This window comes from Anabrus simplex, chromosome 9 (assembly GCF_040414725.1).
Source record: "Anabrus simplex isolate iqAnaSimp1 chromosome 9, ASM4041472v1, whole genome shotgun sequence".
Classification (NCBI taxonomy): domain Eukaryota; kingdom Metazoa; phylum Arthropoda; class Insecta; order Orthoptera; family Tettigoniidae; genus Anabrus; species Anabrus simplex.
Genome location: NC_090273.1, coordinates 129,370,005 through 129,392,614, shown reverse-complemented (window position 1 = coordinate 129,392,614; position 22,610 = coordinate 129,370,005). Strand labels below are relative to the sequence as shown.

Genomic DNA, 22,610 nt, shown 5'->3' with positions numbered 1-22,610 from the left:
TTTTAATAATAGATCTTCCACTTCGAGGTGGGTCAGTTGTAAATGGTTAATCCAATTTTGTCGTAGTGTGAACAGAATTGGTTAAAACATGTCCATTTCAAAATAAATGCTTCTTAGTCTGCCAGTTGTTGTTATATGGTTGAACTGAATTGAAATGATTGACATGATATATTATGATAGTAGGGAAAGGGTGAAATCCAGTGCTGGCACATAGCCTACTCCTGTCGGATAGCACCAAGGGGTCTGCGCAAGGCTTAATGTCGCCATCTGGCAGACAAATCACCCTCAAGAGAAAAAATATGCAATTTAAAAATGTCAGTATTGGGTGAAAGATCCTTGGCTCGCTTCCAGTAAGTACACGAATAAACAGCCCAGCAACAAGAGAACATCCCAGTTTTACTTGGTCAACCACACACAGTTCACAGTTATAACAGCTAGGGATGTTCTCACACAATAACATCTTCTTCCCTACTTACAACAATCCACTTGGTCGTCTTTACATTCAGCCTCAAGTGTCCATTTTAAATTTAAATAGCATCTTTTAGCCAAAATGATATATTATATCATGTCATTCATTTCATCTCATTAACTCCTCTGATGAGCTTGACGGCAGGAAGGGCATCCGGTCATAAAAACCCGCCACGACAATTCATTTCACTTCATACCTGACCCCGTAGAGAAACAGGACAGGGGTTAGATAAACAAACAAAAAACAAATTCTAACCAACATTTGTCAGTCACTGATCCCTTTTCTTATTGTCTAACAAAACAGTGTTTTCAGTCAATTGCTTTTTAGAAAAAAGAAGCAAAACTAAGGTGTGAGTGTAAGAGGGGAAAGCCCCAAGATGTTAAATAATACAAGATAGAGCCTCTTCTGTGATTTAGCAGTTCAACAGAGTTGTCATGTGCTTGGTGAATCCCCGAGTTCCTAGCTGCAAAACTATTACCCTGTTTTATGGCTGGATGCTCTTCCTAATGTCAGCCCTATATGGAGGGATGTATTCACTATTACATGTTTCTGCAGAGGTTAGTAGCATGGTGTGTTGTGTGTATATGAAAAGGAGTGTCTTTAAACAAACACAAACACTTAATGTTTGTACCAGACGCGGTTTAAGTCTCCAAAATGGTCAGGAATTGAAACCGGCACCCTCTCAATCAAAGGCCTCCATGTTGACCATTCAGGCCTTCGCAATGACCGTTTATCCAAGGAGACCAATATCAATTTCTTAAACATATTTATATAAACAGATCAAAGCAAATAAATACTTAAAAGAAAACAAATAAAAACCAATTTTTTTTTTTCAGTTTTCAGAGATCTTAAAAATGTTTTCATTCCAAGCAACTGCAGTATAGAATTTCACTGTTAATTAGTTTCTTCCCTCTATCATCATAAAATTGCATTTAACTTTTCTTTTGGTCTAACTATTGTCATGGTTATGATAAGCTCAGTGGCTTAGCTGCAGGCTTCTCACTGGAAGGTTGAGGTTCAAATCACAATTGATTCCGAGTTAAATCCCCGGCCAAAACCAAAATGAGCCTGGGTTATTCTAGTGACCCCAGGAATAACTGGGATAAGCTGAAAAATGTTTAGTCTGACTCTTTGTTATGACCAATTAATTGAAAATGCAGTACCTAATTTTTAATTTTGCAGAAGAGAACTGAAGTGTGTCAGAATGGCATAACTGATTTGTTTTTATTTTATCATACCTGACTACAATGACTGTTGGCTCAAATTCTTGAAGTTTTCACTTGGTGATGGCTAGTTTCATGAATATTCCAGTGGCTTACTGGTTAATGCAGGTTGTAGTTGGTATTCTGTGTCAAGGTCTCAAAGAGTTTTCATACATTCAAATTTGTTTCTTTTTAGCTTCAAAATCCTTTTCTTTCAGTGGGAAAGATTGCATCATTGCAGAGAAGAATATTTTTATTTAAAATAATAAACACAACACCAAAAGCACAATACATTTTTTCATAAAACTGCTGAACTGACAAATCACTGTGTATATAGTGGAACAAAGTAAACTGTGGTGTTTCAAAAATGTTATACCAAGTGTTTCTTGAGCAATTTATTAATATTCTCTTTCTTTATGTCATACAATAAGACAGTAGTAACATATCTAATTTGTATTATGTAGTATATTTCCCTCTCATAAAAATAACATGAATTTAATACATTGCAAACTTATACTAATAATAATAATGCTATTTGCTTTACGTGTCATTAACTCCTTTTTCGGTCTTTGGAGACGCCGAGGTGCCAGAATTTAGTCCCGCAGGAGTTCTTTTACGTGCCAGTAAATCTACCGACATGAGGCTGACGTATTTGAGCACCTTCAAATACCACCAAATTCAGCCAGGATTGAACCTGTCAAGTTGGGGTCAGAAGGCCAGTGCCTCTACCGTCCGAGCCACTCAGCCCGGCCAAACTTATACTGTCAAATTACAAACTTTAATAGAAAGATATAAGAAACTTCACCAAAATATGCCTAATTATGTAAAAGAAGATTTTGAGAGAAATAGCTCTTTACAACTTGAAAATGATGGGGAGGTGGGGAAGTTTTTGAAGAATCTTGTGTGTTATTGAATGGAAAATTGCAACAAAATTATCAGTCTAATATAAAATTCTCAATACATGCTTCATTGTAACCAACCTATCCCTAATTTTTGTTGTAGTAGTAGTAGTAGTAGTAGTAGTAGTAGTAGTAGTTGTGAAGAAGAACAACACTGATGAAAAATAATATTTTAAGTCTGTTTTAAATCATTACTGTAATTGAAATGAACATTGAAGCTATTTTGCTTTGCCACAAAAGCCTTGTTTAAGCTTAAAAACCTGATAAAATATTACTTTTATATGCATTTATTTCATCATTTTTCCAACCTGCAAATTATAAAACTGAACCAGTTTTTGCAAGTGCATGTTCCCAAAACTATACTGGAGGACTATTTTCAAGTCTTGGAAATCAAATCAGTTAAGGTAATATCTTCAGGTTTTCAATTGCAATTGCTTAACATGTAATGAAGTTCCAAACTGAATTTGAGAGGATGATAAATGAAACAATTATAAAAGCACATGTCACTTAGAAACAAAACACAAAAATAATAAAAATAAATTGTTAATTCTAATTTAATTAGGCTTACTTCCAAATTTATGGGTTGCTATTATGACAAAGCATAATGAATAAAAATATCTTAATTAAAGTGCAGAGAATATTTACATTTCTGGTTTAGATACGTTTTTAATGTAAAGTGTACAAATGATTTTTCAAAATCTGGAAGGACCCAGTAGACCTACCTCCTTTAGGCAACTTGTTTACTTACATCAAATTGGAAGGTGGGGAAGGGGGAAGTCTCAAAAGTGTTTGGGAATGGTTCCCTACAGTAATATATTTAAGGTTGCACAAGTTTTTGAAATATAATTGAAGTATATTAATTTGAATGTTTTTTAATTTGAAACTGTGAATAATTCAAACATTTTGTACAGTTCCTTGACATTCCTAAATGATGCAAAGTTAAAAATTTCCTGTAATTTGATTTTTTGTGTGCATAATTTGAACTAATACGAAATAAGATTGATTGGTGTAATTGTGAAATTAAGCCTACGATACCAAAATATTGCAAGCCAGGGTGCTAAGATTAGTAAGGCTTCAAGAGGAAAATTGGTTTGTCAAGTAGGTTAAATTCCAGGGAATAATCCCACCCTCTCCCAGCACTTGTTTTCATTGTGTACTGTACTTCTGTCTACCTGTGGTCACAAATGAATTTATCATAATAGTTACTCAGGTCATGGAGAACATCCAGCACTTACGGTGCTATGTTGAAAGACAACAGAACATAAGTAAAACAGTTTCCCAACTGCTCAATAAAAACTGGAAGAAATTTGTGTGAATGAAAGATTAAATACTAAGAAAGAAAGAAAGAAAGAAAGAAAGAAAGAAAGATATCAAGCTGTTTTGTCAATGCAAATGGATTCAACATGAATGGGTTCCAGTCCACTTCTCACAAGCTGCTCATGAAAACTTTAATAAGACTTTCCTGGATAACTGGATAGGAAGAGGAGGTCCTACTGCATGACCACTATTTCTGAATTGTTGTTTTCATCAAGTTGGTACAAGGTTGGGTCTGTAAAGAGGGCGGTCAAACTGTTGCCAGCCAAAAGACTGGGTGATTGCTTGTGTTTGATCAGTATTTGGTGGCTGCCACCTCTTTCTGCATTTGAAGAAATTCTTTGATGGCAATCATTTTCACACCTATGACAAAGTGAAAACAGCGATTCAGAAATCGTTTTTCCCCTTAGGTGGCAGACTTGTATGATGAGGGTCAATGACAAATGTTTGAATAATTATGGGAATTATGTGTGAAAGTATCTGAAGATATTTTGAGTGGAATAAACCAATAATACTAGTATGCAGTGGTTCATACTTTTTGGCAAACTGTCCTTAATTAAAAAATAACCCTCATACATCAATCTGCACTTAAAGGGGAAAGAATCATCCGAGAGCTACCGTATCTGTTAATCTAAAACAAGTAACTACAGTACTAAATTAATCATTATAGTAATTCAATTTGAGTCATTCAGACGGTGTTGACTATAAAAAGGAAGTAAATGAAAATATTTTTAGGCTTGATGAAATGAACTGTACAGTCCTTTAACGTAACTGGCACCAGTTAAGTTCAGATATGTTTGCGACAGTTTGGGCAGTTTTGCTCTTCCTGAAATGAGAGATTAAGTATTATTAGTATGCCGATTTATTCATAACCTGATTCTTATTTAAAATTCACAGTTGTAGATGCTTCTTGACACATCAAATAAGATAAAATCAAATTTTGGAATTATGCATTCACAGCCAAAAATGCATTAGTTATTGGAGTAAGCCATATTAGGTAGGACAAATTGTTCTAATAATTCTAATAATCTTGATAATTCCCAAAGCATCAGACTAAAATGCTACACATTAGTCATTGGAGTAAGCCATATTAGGTAAGACAATTCTAATAATCTTGATGATTTCCAAAGCATCAGACTCCATTTTTGGAATATTTATCTACATTTTACCGTATAACTAGGGTTATTAACTTTCAAAGAAAGAAGTCTGGACACTACCAGTGTGTCCCAGGTTTGATAGAGTAGGAGTAAGGTTAGGATGAGAGATTTCTTTCTAACACATGATGGTACAACAAAAAAAAAAAAAAAAAAAAAAAAAAAAAAAACAAGACTTGCACCCTCCTGCACTTATCGTAACTATAAGAACATCTAAATAATTCACAAAGGTTCATATTTTCAAAGAACAAGCTCTCTATTAATTGAGAACCATATCCAAATTAATGGAGTAGGGCTTGAGATTAGTTTTAATAAAGTATGATAGCTTGTATCTTTTATATGTAGAGGTTATACAAAGTGTCCTTGCAAACTATTGTCATTCACATCATACTTAATTAAAAAACTTTAATAATTATATAATTGAAAATGAAAATCCACAGTTTGTTTCCAGTCATTCGACCGGGTCAGGAATGGAATGGAATGAATGAAGCCCCCATGTAGCAGCGAAAATAGGAATTGTGCCAGCTGCCAAAGCCTGTCACACTCCTCTGGGGCAATGATTAATGAGTGACAAATGAGATGAAATGATATTGGAGAGTGTTGCAGGAATGAAACATGACAGAGAAAACCAGTGTACCCGGAGAAAAACCTGTCCCGCCTCCGCTTTGTCCAGCACAAATCTTACATGGAGTGACCAGGATTTGAACCACAGAACCCAGCTGTGAGAGGTCGGTGTGCTGCCAACTGAGCCACAGAGGCTCTTAATTATATACTTAAATAATGAAATTCCAAATAAGTTACCTGAATCCATCTATTGATACAGTGAACATGGAAGGTATGGCCACATTTCAATTCCCTCCTTCCCAGGCCTGGTGTTAGCTCATCCAGGCAAATGCTGCACTTGCTATTCCTGCATGTTCTCTTATTTTTATTCCAACTGTTAGTATCATATCTGAAATAAATAATAAATTGTACAATTGTGAGAGACTTAGTTTGAGTACTTTACAAAAACAAGATATTACTTGTACACTGAACTTATATTCAAATTTTAAGTAATTTCCCTACAGGTAGCAAAATCGTAGCTAGAGATGTGAGTTGAGAATATTTCTCTGAGAATGTTCTGACTATGTTCTCCAACAGTTTATTCCCTGAGAATTATTGTTTACTATAGCTTCATTATAGTTTAATCTGGACTTCTGTTAGAATGAACTGCTTCAAGTGATTACATAATTACCTGTTTAAATTGAATTCTTTTCTGAATGACATTGTCAGTGACATTCATTTCCCAGTCTGTTGCTTTTTCCATACTAACCTGTCATCATATTTATCCTGTTATTTCTCTCTATATAAGACCTAATTTGACATTGTTTATTCCTTTCTATGGCCGTAAAACGGGGTAACTTCTGCCATACAGGGTAATTTCGGCCACTGACGCATGGCAACACTGATTTTCTCCTGCCCCCTATACTATATACTTGCAACAACTTAAATACGCGCACAATAGAATGCTCTATCAAACGCTCGCTAGTTCAAAGAATATAGGCAGGCTCATTGTTGACTAAAGCGATTTGTTTTGCAGCACCAAATTATTGTCTTGTTGGGTAACATTGGAAAACAAACTGTTCTCCAGCCCCAGCATCTGATTCTCTATTCCAGCGGTTTATGGTGTTAGAAAGTAACTATGTATGGTAACTGATCAACTGAATTTGATGCATTTTATTCAAATAGGTTTTTCATGGAATAGTTTTGTGATAAATGTTGTCCTCTTCCAGGGTAATTTCGGCCATGCCAAGAAGATACAAGAAAGTTTTAGGCGGCCGCGAGTGTTGTAATTACAATCCTGTTTACCTAAAGAAACGCATTAGAAGAGATAAAGAAAGGCACAATAACGATTCAACAAGCCACAGAGAAATATGCTGTTCCGCAATCGACCCTGCAAGACAAGCTGAACAAGAAGCACATGGGAAAAATAGGACATCCATGCAATCTTTCAGCTGAGGTTTGCTTTGACGCTTATATGTATCTCTTGTTTATACCCCCAAGGTATTGCTAAACAAGATATTTTATTTACCTATTATATGTGTTTGATTTTGGGAAGAAGCTAACCTCATTCATGGACTTACTACGTGTGCTGTATAGGGATATCTGTTAACACCTGGAGACATCAGAATTGTGGTGAATTTGATCACTATACGTCTGTTTTACCCCAAATGGTTTTAATTTGTTTGCCGATTATTGATATCGGGCATTTTACAAGTTTTTTAAAAACATTTACGGTGGCCGAAGTAACACTAAGTCGGGAAAGGGAAAAACAATTTCCACCTTCAAATATAATGTGCCTGAACCAGACTGGCTAAAAAAGTTTTCTTGATAGACATTGAGATTTATCGTTTTGCTTTGTGGAAAATATCAAACGTGCCTCCGTAGGATCAGTAGAAATTGGTGAATACTTCGACAAATTAGAAACATCACTGGACGGAATTCCTCCAGAAAACATTGTAAACTACGATGAAACTAATTTTGTAGATGATCCGGGTAGAGTTAAAGTGATTGTAAAAAGAGGAAGTAAACACCCTGAGAGGATTACTGACTCATCAAAGAGTGGAACTTCTGTCATGTTGGCAGGAACAGGCTCAGGAGAGTTGTTGCCTCCATATGGGCTCTATCGAGCCGAACATTTGTACCCAGGCTGAACGGAAAGTGGTGTTACTGGTGCACGTTATAATAGAAATGAAAGTGGTTGGTTTGATATGGCCATTTTTGAGGAATGGTTTTCTACAATTTGTCTGCCGTATCTCAAGAAGTTACCTGGTAAAAAAAGTAATAATAGGTCTCAACTTGTCGAGCCATCTGTCAATGGAAGTGATCAGACAGTGTGAGAACAACAATATATCATTTGTACTCCTGCCACCAAATTCAACTCATCTAACACAGCCATTGGATGTTGCACTTTTCTGTCCACTTAAAATGTTTTGGAGGAAACAGCTGAACAAATGGAAGAATAAGAATAGAGGAACCTTCCCTAAAACAGAATTTCCCAGAGTTTTCAAGAGGCCCTGGGGGATATAGGGGATGAAAGGTTGAAACCTAGCCTGAAATCTGGCTTCAAAGCAGCAGGACTTTGTCTTCTAGAGAGAGATGCTGTCCTAAAAATACTTTACCGAAAATCAGAGTTCAGAAAAGTCATGGAGCGAAATTATTCATGAATCTCCTGAAGACATCTCAATTAGGTGAGAATAATAATTCCAGATTCAACAGCAAACGCATGAATGTGAGGCCTGGACTAAGTATAATCACAAACCACATATCAGAGCAACCCCAAGATGAACAGGAGCAGCTTGAAGGAAATGATGAACTTTGCAGCCAAGGAGAGAGAATTTCAACTGAAGACAGAATGGCAAGTTTGGAAATGCAAGTAGATGGGACTGATGAATATGAAGTAGGAAACTTTGTACTTGTAAAATTTTCTAAGGACTAAATTCAGTGATTTTATGTCAGAGAAGTTAAAGAAACTGGAGAGCGCTTGGTAGTGAAGGTTTTGAGGAAGAAAGCTGAAAATGATGTGTACTTCACTTTCCCAGTTAATGATGATGGATGTGACGTCCAGAAAGACGATATTGTGAGGAAATTGGAAGTTCGGGATCCAGTCAGACGTGGGCGATGCAAATTCAAGAGCTTAATTTACAGGTCAGATATACAGTATTTTAATGTAGACACCAGTGTATTATGAGAACAATCCAAAAGTATTTTCTTTTTTCAATTTGATTTTTCTTCATACATTGGACTCAAGAGAACATGATTTTGCTATCTTGATTATCTTTCATGCCATTAAGAATAGTTACATAATATAATACACAATTTTTATATCATTCAATGCTTGTAGGCTTAAGTTAAATAAACTTGTTTCTTCTTTGGGGAAAATGTGAGTTGTTTGGACATATCTTATAAACTTGATCACTATACGTCTGTTTTACCCCGAATGGTTTTAATTTGTTTGCCGATTATTGATATCGGGCATTTTACAAGTTTTTAAAAAACCTTTACGGTGGCCGAAGTAACACTAAGTCGGAGGAAACTTTGTTGAGTTATTTATATGGTAGCCGAAGTTACCCCAAAAACACAGGTAACTCCGGCCACTTTTTCGATAATCATAATTCATTACTGAATTATAATTACTATTATGTACATACATAACAATGAAGAAAAATCTGGCAGAACTTTTTTCTTTCAGAAAATTAGAGGAAATATTCCATGTATATATTTTCAAAATATATGAAAAAAGGCCGAAGTTACCCCATTTTAGGGTACCCGTATTGACCTGTTGGGATCCTTTTCACCTTTTCCCTTTCACTGTGTTTATCAGACTTTCTTCTAATCCTACACATTACATATCAAGAGTTAAGATCTGTCGGGATGGCCCATTAAGTGAGTGATGAAGCCACCCCTCCTGATGAGGCTGGGAAGCAGAAATAAGCTTGTCAAGGGTTGTATAGAAATAGATGTAGAGGAATTAGAATTGACGAGGAGGGAGCTCATCAGTTTGAACACAGAAGTGTATGAAGATGTACAGATAACAGTAGAGAAGAATAAACAAAACAGAACACACTAAAAAGAAAGTTCAATGGAGTATAAGTAGAAAAATATGTACAGATATACACATAGGTTATATTACAAGTAATCACAGGAAAGTAATAGTCAATTCTGGAGATTATGTAAGTGATTTCTCAATTTTGACAATGAGCAGTTAAATACATCAATATCCACTTTGTTTAGAGATCTTGACATTCGTTCAATTGGCCCATTGAATGTGTACTGTAGTTAGTTCTATGCCAATTTATAGACAATGTATTCTTGAACCTTGTGCGTCTGTCTGGTACATGTATGTTAATTTTTGCAAGGAGTTGTGGACAATTCAACAAGGAATAAAGCAATTTAAAAATGAAGAGTGTATCCAATAATTCACAGCGTTGTGAAAGGCTATGCAGATTTAAGGACTGTTGTAAGGATGTATAATCAACATTATCATATGAGAATCCTGCTCTAAATGAATATAAACGAAGAAATTTATGTTGTACTGAATCTAATCTATGGATAGAGGTCTGATGAGAAGGATTCCAAACAGGTGTACAGTATTCTAGTATAGGGCGTACCATAGACACATACAGCAATCGATAGGTAGCTAAGTTTGAAAATTCTCTATAATATCTAGTAATGCAACCCAATCTTTGAAATGCTTTCTTACAAATATTCTTACAAATATTTTCAATATGTTCATTAAACGATAGGTTATAACTGAATAAAAGATCGAGGTCATTAACTTGTGAAACAGGAGTTAGAATGTTGTTATTAGTAAATTTGTACAGAAATGATATTTTTTTCTTGTTTTAAAAAAAACGATATTATTTTACATTTCTTATGATTAAGTTTCAACCCATTTTGACCCACTTCTTCTTGAAGTTTTAAACAATCAAGTGGAAAATTAATTTGCATAAAAATTTTTGCATCGTCAGCAAACAAAAGCAATTCAGAATTCTTAAGTATATTTTTAATGTCATTTATGTAGAGAGTAAAAAGTAAGGGCGTAAGGTGAGACCCTTGAGGAGCTCCACTGGTAACAACAATAGGCGCAGAAAAATGATTCCTTATTTTAACAATCTGCAGGCAATTTTTAAGGTACGATTCAAACCATGAGAGGAGAGGCCCATTAATTCCGTAGCCTGTTAGTTAGTTTTTGTTAGTTTTTGCAGCAAGTTTTATTACAATTTTTCCCATTAAAAAAAAATCATCTTAACAAGTTTCCTTGTCAATATGGACAGATGACCACACAGTTTTACACCTTAACACAATCATGACAAAAACTATTGCCAGTTAACACGAACAATATTTTCATGTTAGCAATGCTTGGCATTGATACGGACTTTGCAACAAAAATCGAAATTCATTAATAGGGCCTATCTCTGTTATCATAGCTGATACACTAAAAATGTGTAAGACATAAATGATTGGAACTTTAATTTGTTGTAACTTCAGTTACATAGTATTTAGCGATAGGACCACTAATAACATATATATTTGAGAATTAAATTTTAGTCCTTCCCCTAGACTACCATTTCACTGAGCATGAATATAATTATTTATAGCCTAGATTGTAGTGCCTCATTCTCCAAGTTTACATACCAAATTTCATTAAATTCTCTTCTGTCATTTTCTCGTGATGCCTTTACATACATACATACATACATACATACATACATACATACATACATACATGTCTGACTTGTTGGCTGAATGGTCAGTGTACTGGCCTTCGGTTCAGAGGGTCCCGGGTTCGATTCCCGGCCGGGTCGGGGATTTTAACCTTCATTGGTTAATTCCAATGACCTGGGGGCTGGGTGTTTGTGCTGTCCCCAACATCCCTGCAACTCACACACCACACATAACACTATCCTCCACCACAATAACACGCAGTTACCTACACATGGCAGATGCCGCCCACCCTCATCGGAGGGTCTGCCTTACAAGGGCTGCACTCGGCTAGAAATAGCCACACAAAATTATTATATTACATACATACAGACAGACAGAGATGATGGAAAATTTAGAAGTGAATTTCCTTGTTACTGTGGACATGATCGATAGAGAAATACCATTATTTTTAAATGTTAGACAAAACATTTTATTTTATATGTAGATTTCCCACACCAAGAATGAATCTGTGAGAATGGCCCCACAGTGAGTGCTGATGCCCCCGAGCCAGCAGAATGAACCAATTATGGTTAAATATGCCGACCCTGCCTGGAATCAAACCTGGGATCCCCGTGACCAAAGGCCAGCGTGCTAACCATTTAGCCATGGAGCCAGACAGCTGTAGAGATTGTCATTGTCCTTTAGTATTTTCATGTTCGTTCTTGCTTCTTCTCTTTTTTTTTACTCTCTTCCTATATCATTGAGTTATTACAGTTATTAAGGTACAATTCTCCCTCCAACCCACAGATAAATGTTCATGTTTTTATTTTGCGTATTTCTGTAGTTAATAAGATAGAGTTTGAGGGATGTTCCACCATTCAACAGATTGTATCTTATTAGCTAAACGTCAACACGGAAATGAAGATCATAACCTATGATATTTCTGTAGTTATCAACTAAAAAGTAGCCTTAATTAGATATACCAAGCTACAATACAAAGAATTTTCAACACTTCTATGGATCTGCTATTAGTTCACCCACCAAGATGAATGACCCAGCCACCCTCTGCCTACTCAAGAAGTCCCAGGGGCTCAGAACTTTGGAGCGTGGGACCACAGGGCCCGTAGCTGAGTTCTGGCATTCCTTCCACTTACTTGTGCCAGGCTCCTTACTTTCATCTATCCTATCTGACCTCCCTTGGTCAACTCTTGTTCTTTTCAGACCCTGACTCTATTAGGTTTCCAAGGGCTAGGGAGTCCTCCATTTTTACACCCTTCATGGACCTTGTCTTCCTATGTCTGATATCTTCTTTTCAAAGTGTCGGATCCCTTCCATTTTTTTCTCTTTGATTAGTGTTATATAGAGAATGGTTGCCTAGTTGTATTTCCTCTTTAAACAATAATCACCCCATCACCACCACCACCACCACTACTCAAGAAGACTAAAACTGTCTGCACCTTCTTTATTCATTCTTTAAATTTCCTTGCATGGCAATTATTCTAAATGGCATAGCATCACTCGAAAACCATCTTCTCAATTCTGCTATGTATAGATCAATTATAGGATAAAAGAAATACAAAATACATTTTTCTTAAACCTTGAATACACTCTTCTTCACTCATTCCTAATTAATTTCTGTTCCATTGTCCCACTGATTCATAAACAAAATGTTGACTTTTTATTTATTTTTATTTTTGCTATTTTGCTTTACGTCGTACCGACACAGATAGGTCTTATGGGGACGATGGGACAGGAAAGGCCTACAAGTGGGAAGGAAGCGGCCGTGGCCTTAATTAAGGTATTTGCCTGGTATGAAAATGGGAAACCACGGAAAACCATCTTCAGGGCTGCCAACAGTGGGGTTCAAACCCACTATCTCCCGGATGTGAGCTCAAAGCTGCGCGCTCCTAACTGCATGGCCTTTTATTTTTTTTAAATCGTACAAGATAGCTTCACTCTGCAAGCTCTTGTGATGTACCGATGCATGGATCAGCCACTTCTACATCATGCTCTTTAAAGTGTAAAGAACAGTACTTTTAGAAAACTTCTTTACATTTTCCCGAATTTTCAACCACTTCTTATTTCTATGCAACTCTGAATTTCTAATTGAAGAACTCGCCAGAATAAGAAAGTAACTGGCACAATATGTTGGAATGATGTTTTGATGCAATAAGGAAGTTTGTCTCTTTATATGTTCCCCAACTTCAGCCTTCCCATCCACCAAGAGAAATTTCATATTTTTGTGTGAATTTCCTCTTATTCCTGCAAAATGCATCAGTCCAAGGAGCAATGGTGGAGACTTTCCATGCTAATGTTTTGTGTGTTTAAGTAAATACTTGAAAAAAAAAAGGAGAACGTCAGCCTGTGAACATTAACAATTGAAGAAAACATGTACAAAAAATGTTAAAAGATGCTGTACAACCATACAAAAGTCAAAACGGGTAGCTAAGACCTGGAGAATTGAGATCAAATGAGGTAAGTGGAATAAGTGGGTATGAGTCCACTAGACCTACTTGTACTGTAATATTAAGCCTGTTAACATGACTACACAAAATGTTTTCTGTCTAGGATTTATAGTGATTTACAAAGGAAGAATTAATTTTAAAAAATTGATACCAGTTCCTGTGAGAGGTTATTCTTTGTCAGTGTATATATGTTACTGGTATAAGGACGTAAATCCTTGAATATTCACTCTTTTTCCCTTAGAGTGCTTCCAAATATATTTTTTTGTGTTTGTTTGTTGTTTGTTTGTTTGTTTGTTTGTTTGTTTGTTTGTTTGTTTGTTTGTTTGTTTGTTTGTTTGTTTGTGTTAGTGGAAGCCATTTCTTTTCAGTTTTGACTCAATTAATTTATAACTGTTAGGTTCTTCACATATTACTATTTGGATTTTAATATTTGCAGATGATATTATGGTCTGGGAAATGAACAGCAAAGAAGTAGGTACAAGAACAACTCGATGCACTGAATGAGAAAATTTAAAAGTATGGTATGAAAATGGGCGTGGAGAAAAGCGAGACCATGGTGATATCAAGAGGAGAAAGACAAGGGAAAGGCATTGTGAAAATTGGTTGTCAAAGCCTTGAAATTGTGGATGAGTTAAAATACCTAGGGAGTGAATTAATGCAGATAACAAGGCTGGCTATGGAGATCAGCAAGAGCATACAACAGGGCAATGCATTCTACCAATCAGGCTACTGAAGTGCTTTGCTTAAGACACTTAAATTAGCAAATTACTGTTCTAATAATAATAATAATAATAATAATAATAATAATAATAATAATAATAATAATAATTCAAATAATAATAATAATAATAATAATAATAATAATAATAATAATAATAATAATAATAATAATATAATGTTACCAGCTTTATGTCCCACTAGCTATTTTCATGGTTTTTGCAGATGCCAAGGTGCTGGAATTTAGTCCCACAGGAGTTCTTTCATATGCCAGTAAATCTACCGACATGAGGCTGACGTATTTGAGCACCTTGAAATATCAGTGGACTGAGCCAGAATCGAACCTGTCAAGTTGGGGTCAGAAGGCCAGCGCCTCAACCATCCTAGCCACTCTGCCTGGCAAATTACTGTTCTGAAAGTATCAAAGAAACAATGAATCAGTCAATATTTCCCCGATATGAAGTCCAGAGTCTGAGTATTTCTTAATATTCCCTTGATGGGCAATATTCATACTGGTGAAAGAAGAATTTTTAAGCTATGAAAATGTTAAGGATGAGAAACATGAAATTCTAAGTGTAATAGGCAACTTGATGTTTTTGGGGTGTACAGATTTGGAAGGGGTGATGCTGATGCTGAATTATTTGATAAGATAATCAGCTTTGCGGGGAACAACACAGAAAGGAATGTTAACTGGGAAGGTAATGCAAATGGCAGAAGATGTATAGATACTGTGGGTGGGGGCAATAAAATAACACCCACAGTATCTCCTGCCTGTTGTAAGAGGCAACTAAGAGGGGCCCTGGAGGGTCTCAACTTGGGAGTATGGGTTGGCAACTACAATGTCCTTAGCTGAGTCTTGGCATTGTTTCCACTTACTTGTACCAGGCTACTAACTTTCATCTGTCCTATCCAAACCTCTCTTGGTCAACTCTTGATCTTTTCTAACCCCAACGCTATTGGGTTAGCGAGGCCTAGGGAGCTTTTAATTTTCACGCCCTTGGTGACCCTTGTCTTTCTTTGGCCGATATCCTAAATTTTCGAATTGTCAGACCCATTCCAATTTTTTCCTCTGATTATTGTTACAGAGGATGGTTAACCAGTTCAACTGCCTCTTAAAACAATAATCACTACCACCACCACCACTCCCCCTTTCACACCAGGCAAATACTGGGGCTGTACCTTAATTAAAACCGCGGCCGCTTCCTTCCCACTCATAGCCATTTTCTATCCCATCGTTACCATAAACCTATCTCTTCTGGTGCAACTAAAAAAAAAAAAAAAAGGAAGGGCCTAGTTTTGAACTTTAAAGTGTGTAATTATTTCTATGGCAAGGATGAAAGTCTTGCAGGCATGTCGACAGACCTGAGTATTAAAGTTCATATATTTTACCAAGTACTCAAGTTCAAGGAAGGTATTCATGACATCTGTCGACCGTGATTTATGCTGACTTTCTTGGAAGTTTCTTGTGTTGTATGGCTGGGAGGTTATTCTGAGCTGACCTGAAAGTTCACTTCCGTTCATTGAGAATCACAGATCCTAAACCAGGTTTGTCAAACCTGTACCGACTAGCATGTATTTTTGCTTGAATCTAATAACATTTGTAAAAGTATGGGAATAGAGAGACATACTTCTTTATTAAAGCGTAATGTTAAAAATGCTATGTTGCTAGATTTTTGACCTATTTATTACATGTTAAAAACATTAAAATATGTTGGTATGTTGCGACGTGCCATAGAAGTCGTGTTCGTGTGTCACCTATAGTGGCACGCGTCATAGGTTCGCCATCCTTGTCGTAAACCATACCTAACATTAGTTCAGGGGAAACCATATCATACCAGCCACCGCGTGATTGATGCAAAAGACTGTTTTTAGTATTTATATATTTGTATAAATAGTGAGTGTTAGTGGTTGGTGATTTAATTTAACTTCCTCTTCAGTGTCTGAAGTTTTCTGTAGGTTATTGTGAATGTTGTTTTTCATCCCCACACTGCTAGAGTTGGGTAATTGCATTAATGAGGTTGTAAGAAATGTTACAGGTCTCTTTGCATGGTTATGTTGGTATTTAGGGGCTTGTAGTAAGGATGTGAAGAGATGGTTCTAGTCAGTAGCGGTGTTTGGGAATTAGAAGTTGTGGGTGAATTTACAGAAAACAAAAAGTACCTAGTTTGTGGGGATATAGCACACAGAGCGAGAGAGAGAGAGAGAGAGAGAGAGAGAGAGAGAGAGAGAGAGAGAGCAGGTAAATCATACCTCAGTTTCAATGACCTTGAAAAAAAAAAAAGAAAACTGCTACCTTTCTCATAGCACATGCAAAGTTTCCAGTACTTGCTACGGCGCTACACAAATCTGTTAGCCACGATGAACGACATCACAGGTTAAGTTTATGGGTATGTTGTCAAAACCATTCAAGATCGAAACAGGTGTCCGACAAGGGGACGGGATGTCACCACTCCTGGTTAATGTTATACTTGAAAAAGTGGTCAGAGTGTGGAGGAAGAGACTGACGGAATTAGGGGTGGAAAATGGAATATCACTGGGAAGATCTGGAGTCAAAATTGACTGTCTAGCATTCGCAGATGATATGGCAATACTGGCAGAAGACACTGAAACAGCCAAGGTACAAATTGAAACACTTCAAGAGACTGCTGTAAAGACGGGACTTCAGATATCCTTCGAAAGACGGAACTAATGATTCAGGACAAAAAGGATCCGACACAAAATATTGTCACCAAATATGGAACAATTAAAAGAGTACAGAAGTTTAAATATCTAGGGGAATCGAGAACCCCAACAGGACTAACAGAAATAGCATTACAGGAAAGGGCAAGAAAGATGGAAGCAGCATACCAGTTATGTCGAAATGTCTACAATAAAAAATCAGTTTCATTCACTGCAAATATCAGACATTACAACACTGTCATCAAACCAGAAAGTCTATATGTGATCGAATGTATTCCACTGAACAGGAAGGGCTTGCTAGAAAACATTGAAAAGACAGAAAGGAAGATCTTGAGGAAGATACTAGGGCCCAGGAAAGTGGGTCAAGAATTTAGACTGCGACCAAATGAGGAACTATACAAAAGGACCGAAAAAATCACAACATCCTTCAAGAAGAGAAGACTCTGCTTCTATGGACACATTAAAAAAATGCCACCAGAGAGAACAGCCAAGCGAATTCTGGAATACATGGAGAACAGGAAGTCACAAACTAGCTGGCTTAAAGGGGTCAAGGAGGATATGGAGGAAAATAATATATCACAGCAGGTAGTATACAACAGACAGGAATACAGAAAAATCATCAACAAAATTAAGGGATTCCAAGATCAAAGTAGCAAAAAATGGACCGGCAACAACCAGTCACGAGAACGTAAAGAAGCCCACTCCGAAAGGATGAAGAAGTACTGGGCCGATCAAAAGAGGAAGAACCGTAAATGAATGATGCTTAACGTGGTCCATAGTAGACCCATTCGAAAACAAGAAGAGGAATGTTATTTGCTTTACGTTCCACTAACTACTTTTACGGTTTTCGGAGACGCCGAGGTGCCGGAATTTATCCCCGCAGTTCTTTTACGTGCCAGTAAATCTACAGATAAATACAAGTTGACATTCGTTGCACATAAGCTCTGGGAAAACATTTTTTTTTTCCAACTCCATTAGACACATTTGCAAAATTATCATCTTGCACGATTCTAGCAAGACATAGCAGATGTTTTTTGTCATTTGTTTTACGTCGCACCGACACAGATAGGTCTTACGGCGACGAAGGGATAGGAAAGGCCTAGGAGTGGGAAGGAAGCGGCTGTGGCCTTAATTAAAGTACAGCCCCAGCATTTTCCTGCTGTGAAAATGGGAAACCACGGAAAACAATTTTTAGGGCTGCCGACAGCGGAGTTCGAAGCCACTGTCTCCCGGTTGCAAGCTCACAGTCGCGCGCTCCTAACCGCACGGCCAACTCGCCCGGTAGCAGATATTTTAGATTCAGATCGAATGGACTGTATTGCTATTCACTTATCCACCAAAGCTTTTGATATGGCGTAACATGAGAGACTACAGATGAAAAGGAGGGTTACTGGACTACACAAAAGAGTGATTCAATGTGTGGCTAAATTTCTAGGCCTGCCGACAGTGGGTTTCGAACCCACTATTTCCCGAATGGAAGCTCACAGCTGCCCGACCTTAACGGCACGACCAACTCGCTCGGTCCCTTTTTCTTCCACACCAGGCAAATGTTGGGGCTGTACTTTAATTAAGGACACAATCGCTTTTTCAATCAATCAATCAATCAATCAATCAATCAATCAATCAATCAATCAATCAATCAATCAATCAATCAATCAATCAATCACTACTGATCTGCATTTAGGGCAGTCGCCCAGGTGGCTGACTCCCTACCTGTTGTTTTCCTAGCCTTTTCTTGAATGATTTCAAAGAAACTGGAAATTTATTGAACATCTCCCTAACTCCCCTTCCTATAAACGAATATTTGCCCCAACTTGTCCTCTTGAATTCCAACTTTATCTTCCCTTTCCTATCCGATGGTCGCCACCCATAAGACCTATCTGTGTCAACGTGACGTAAAACAACTTGTGTAAAGATAAACTGGATTTAGTTCCAAACTCTTAAATTGGCACTGAGTTTATTACTATTCTGCTACTAATTTCAAAGCCTTGTTTTTGCTTTTGAACCACGCCTTATTTCTTTATCAATGAGCAGGGAATTCCCCTCCTTATATTCCTCTTGTGACACTTTCACTCTCTCCTATTAAGCTTATATCCTCTTTGCTCTCCACTCTTCTATTGCGTTCCCTTCACGAGGATAAACTTACCCTTAATATTAAGAAGTCAAAGTACCATACTTCTTCTTAAGTGCAGTTTCAAGGTTAATGGCAAGTTTTACTACCGTACCGGTATGTTAAACGACCGCAGATATTGTTCCAGGTGCATGTGAGAAATGACATAGGTACGCCTACGATACTGTATTAATATGCTCAGACAATTCACTTTGAAGGATATATTGGATGATTATTAATTGTCAAAATGTTGAGGAAATGTGTGCTACAAAGACTCGTTCTTACGACGAAGACTATTCCACCACGCGAGACGGGGGCAAAGTGGTTCAAAGCTATCCTCCGAAGTCATATCAAAGGTACAATATTTTTCCAGTTACTGATTCAATAATTTGTTCACAAAAGAACTTTTTTTTTTTGCTAGGGGCTTTACGTCGCGCCGACACAGATAGGTCTTATGGCGACGATGTGATAAGAAAGGCATAGGAGTTGGAAGGAAGCGGCCGTGGCCTTAATTAAGGTACAGCCCCAGCATTTGCCTGGTGTGAAAATGGAAAACCACGGAAAAACATCTTCAGGGCTGCCGATAGTGGGATTCGAACCTACTATCTCCCGGATGCAAGCTCACAGCCGCGCGCCCACAAAAGAACTAACAAGAAGGTAAAACATAGTTTTGATAGTTCAGATGATTACACTTGAGCTAGTGCAAATTCGAATGAGTCACGTATTCTCTATAGAGTAATAAATAAATAAGTTACAAGATTGTGAGCAACTGCAACGTGACCTCGAAAATGTTGTGAGATGGACAGCAGGCAATGGTATGTTGATAAACGGGGTTAAAAGTCAGGTTGTGAGTTTTACAAATAGGAAAAGTCCTCTCACTTATAATTACTGCGTTGGTGGAGTGAAAGTTCCTTTTGGGGTAATCACATAAATGGGATCGTAAATAAGGGGTACAGATCTCTGCACATGGTTATGAGGGTGTTTATGGGTTGTAGTAAGGATGTAAAGGAGAGGGCATATAAGTCTCTGGTAAGACCCCAACTAGAATATGGTTCCAGTGTATGGGACCCTCACCAGGATTACCTGATTCGAGAACTGGAAAAAATCCAAAGAAAAGCAGCTCGATTTGTTCTGGGTGATTTCCGACAAAAGAGTAGCGTTACAAAAATGTTGCAAAGTTTGGGCTGGGAAGAATTGAGAGAAAGAAGAAGAGCTGCTCGACTAAGTGGTATGTTCCGAGCTGTCGGCGGAGAGATGGCGTGGAATGACATTAGTAGACGAATAAGTTTGAGTGGCGTTTATAAAAGTAGGAAAGATCACAATATGAAGATCAAGTTGGAAATCGATGATTGATAATTGATTGATGTTTAAAGGGGCCTAACATCGAGGTCATCGGCCCCAAGTTGGAATTCAAGGGGACAAACTGGGGCAAATATTCATTTATAGGAAGGGGAGTTAGGGATTGGAATAACTTACCAAGGGAGATGTTCAATAAATTTCCAATTTCTTTGAAATCATTTAGGAAAAGGCTAGGAAAACAACAGATAGGGAATCTGCCACCTGGGCGACTGCCCTAAATGCAGATCAGTATTGATTGATTGATTGACAAGGTAGTTTCTCTTCGTGAAAGAAAACTTAATGACTTCCAACTCACCCGCTGCCATAGCTGCGATAACCAGGTTGATGATGACCGTACTCATAGGATTTGTTTTCGAAACTGTCCCTCACAAAATAAATCAAAGCTGTCACTGCTAATCCAATTCCCAAGAAGGCAAATGCTACTAGTTTAACTGACATTTTGTGAACAGAATACGAGGCAACAAGGAGGCTACTCCGAAGCCAGCAGCACACGAACGACACCAGAGCACTAAGGCTGTGCAAACGAGAAAGCTGCTGAGACAGCTTAGTCAAAGAGATAAAGAAGGAAGATATCAACAAACAATATCCTCAGTGCACACTATACAGTGTTGCCGTTCATGTGCTTTTACTTTGTCCCAAAACAAGTGATTTTAAATCTCTCCGAAGCCTCTTTAAAATAGCCTATAGTAGCCTATAACGCTAAAGTAAAACTATTATGTGTTAACATGAAATACCGTACTGCAAGTTACCGTAGTGTAAGTTGTGTTTCCGAGCGAACTTACTGCCTGTAACAGAAACGATGAGCTTTAGAGGTCTTGTGACCTGAAATTCGAAGGGGATTCCCCGATAAAAACAGGTGGAAAAATAGTGACGTAACTAGACGTTCAAGGTCCTTAGGCAATATGTAAAAATATCTGAAGACTGGCTCCATGATGTCTTCATTATCTGAATGTATCTTGATCTACTGACCTGCTTTCATGCAGTAGCCGAATACTAGCCTTGAGCCGGGTCAAGGTCAGAGGCTCACACACAGTAGCGGCGATTGGGAATTAAAAGTGCGGGGGCAAAAAATATCACTGCCTGCTCGATCTGCATCCGATGGCAGCTTATACTGCCTGCTCATTACAACGTTTTAACATGGCACTAAATGAAACACTCCGTTTACAAATACCCACAGCAGGTGGCAGCACCAACCGGCTCCTGAACTGTCGGAATGAAATAGCGGGAAATAGGGTAGAACTGTATTTGTTTACATTAAAATGGTGTACTGCTGCGTGCCTTTCTGCAAATCAAAGAAAGGGAAACCAGAATGCCGTGGTATTTCATTCCATGACACGGGCTTTTTCAGGAGATCCAGTTGAAGCCATGTTTAGTTCTGTAAGAATGGGAGAAGGGTGCAATGACATGACTGACTCCCGGGCTACCGGTACTCAGAATTCCATAAAGAGAATTCTGAAATCCGGTATTTTAATGTCCACCGATGGTGCTAACGTTATCCACAAGCAAAATTCAAAATTTACCGCCTAAGTACCCTCTTCCGGACTTGACGAAACAGAACCAGTGATGCCCGCTGAGTATGCACTTGATTTACTGGAAGATGTTCGTGAGCCCCCTGAGTCAGTGCGTGTCACTTTGGAAATTGCTTCCCATGCATTAGTGTGTGGTTATATAGTGCGTGTAATCGAAGAAAAAACAATGCAGCACGTGCTTGAGTAACGTTTCCACCTCAGTTAATGCATCGCCATTGATGAACTTAATCAGACTGTCTGATAGAGGAGGCCTGCGCTTTCCCCAGCGACGATGTATTGGCCTAATTATGGGGCTACAGACATTTGTTGAGGCAGCTCTACCGTACTGTAAGAAATCTGCAAGTCTGCTCCAGACTATAAAAAACTATGTTCTACCCTCTTTGTGCCACTGTACGATTTTAAAGTGTTTTAGTAACAATAAGCACCAGGAACTTGTGTCAGAAACTGTGGTGGCCAAATTCGTGAAACCTCTACTTAGTAATGTAGGGAAGTACCATACAGACAAAGTTTGCAGGTTTTCTTGTTCG

General features: G+C 37.7%; 1 long non-coding RNA gene across 1 annotated transcript; it reads right to left on the bottom strand.

The window, feature by feature from the left end:
• Positions 1 to 1,906: 1,906 nt before the first annotated feature.
• LOC136881051 (uncharacterized) lies at positions 1,907 to 21,079 on the bottom strand. The gene is made up of 3 exons (XR_010860979.2): positions 20,850 to 21,079; positions 5,840 to 5,990; positions 1,907 to 4,710 (listed from the first exon to the last, which is right to left on the bottom strand). It is a non-coding gene; the product is annotated as an uncharacterized lncRNA (long non-coding RNA).
• Between the last annotated feature and the right edge of the window lie 1,531 nt (positions 21,080 to 22,610).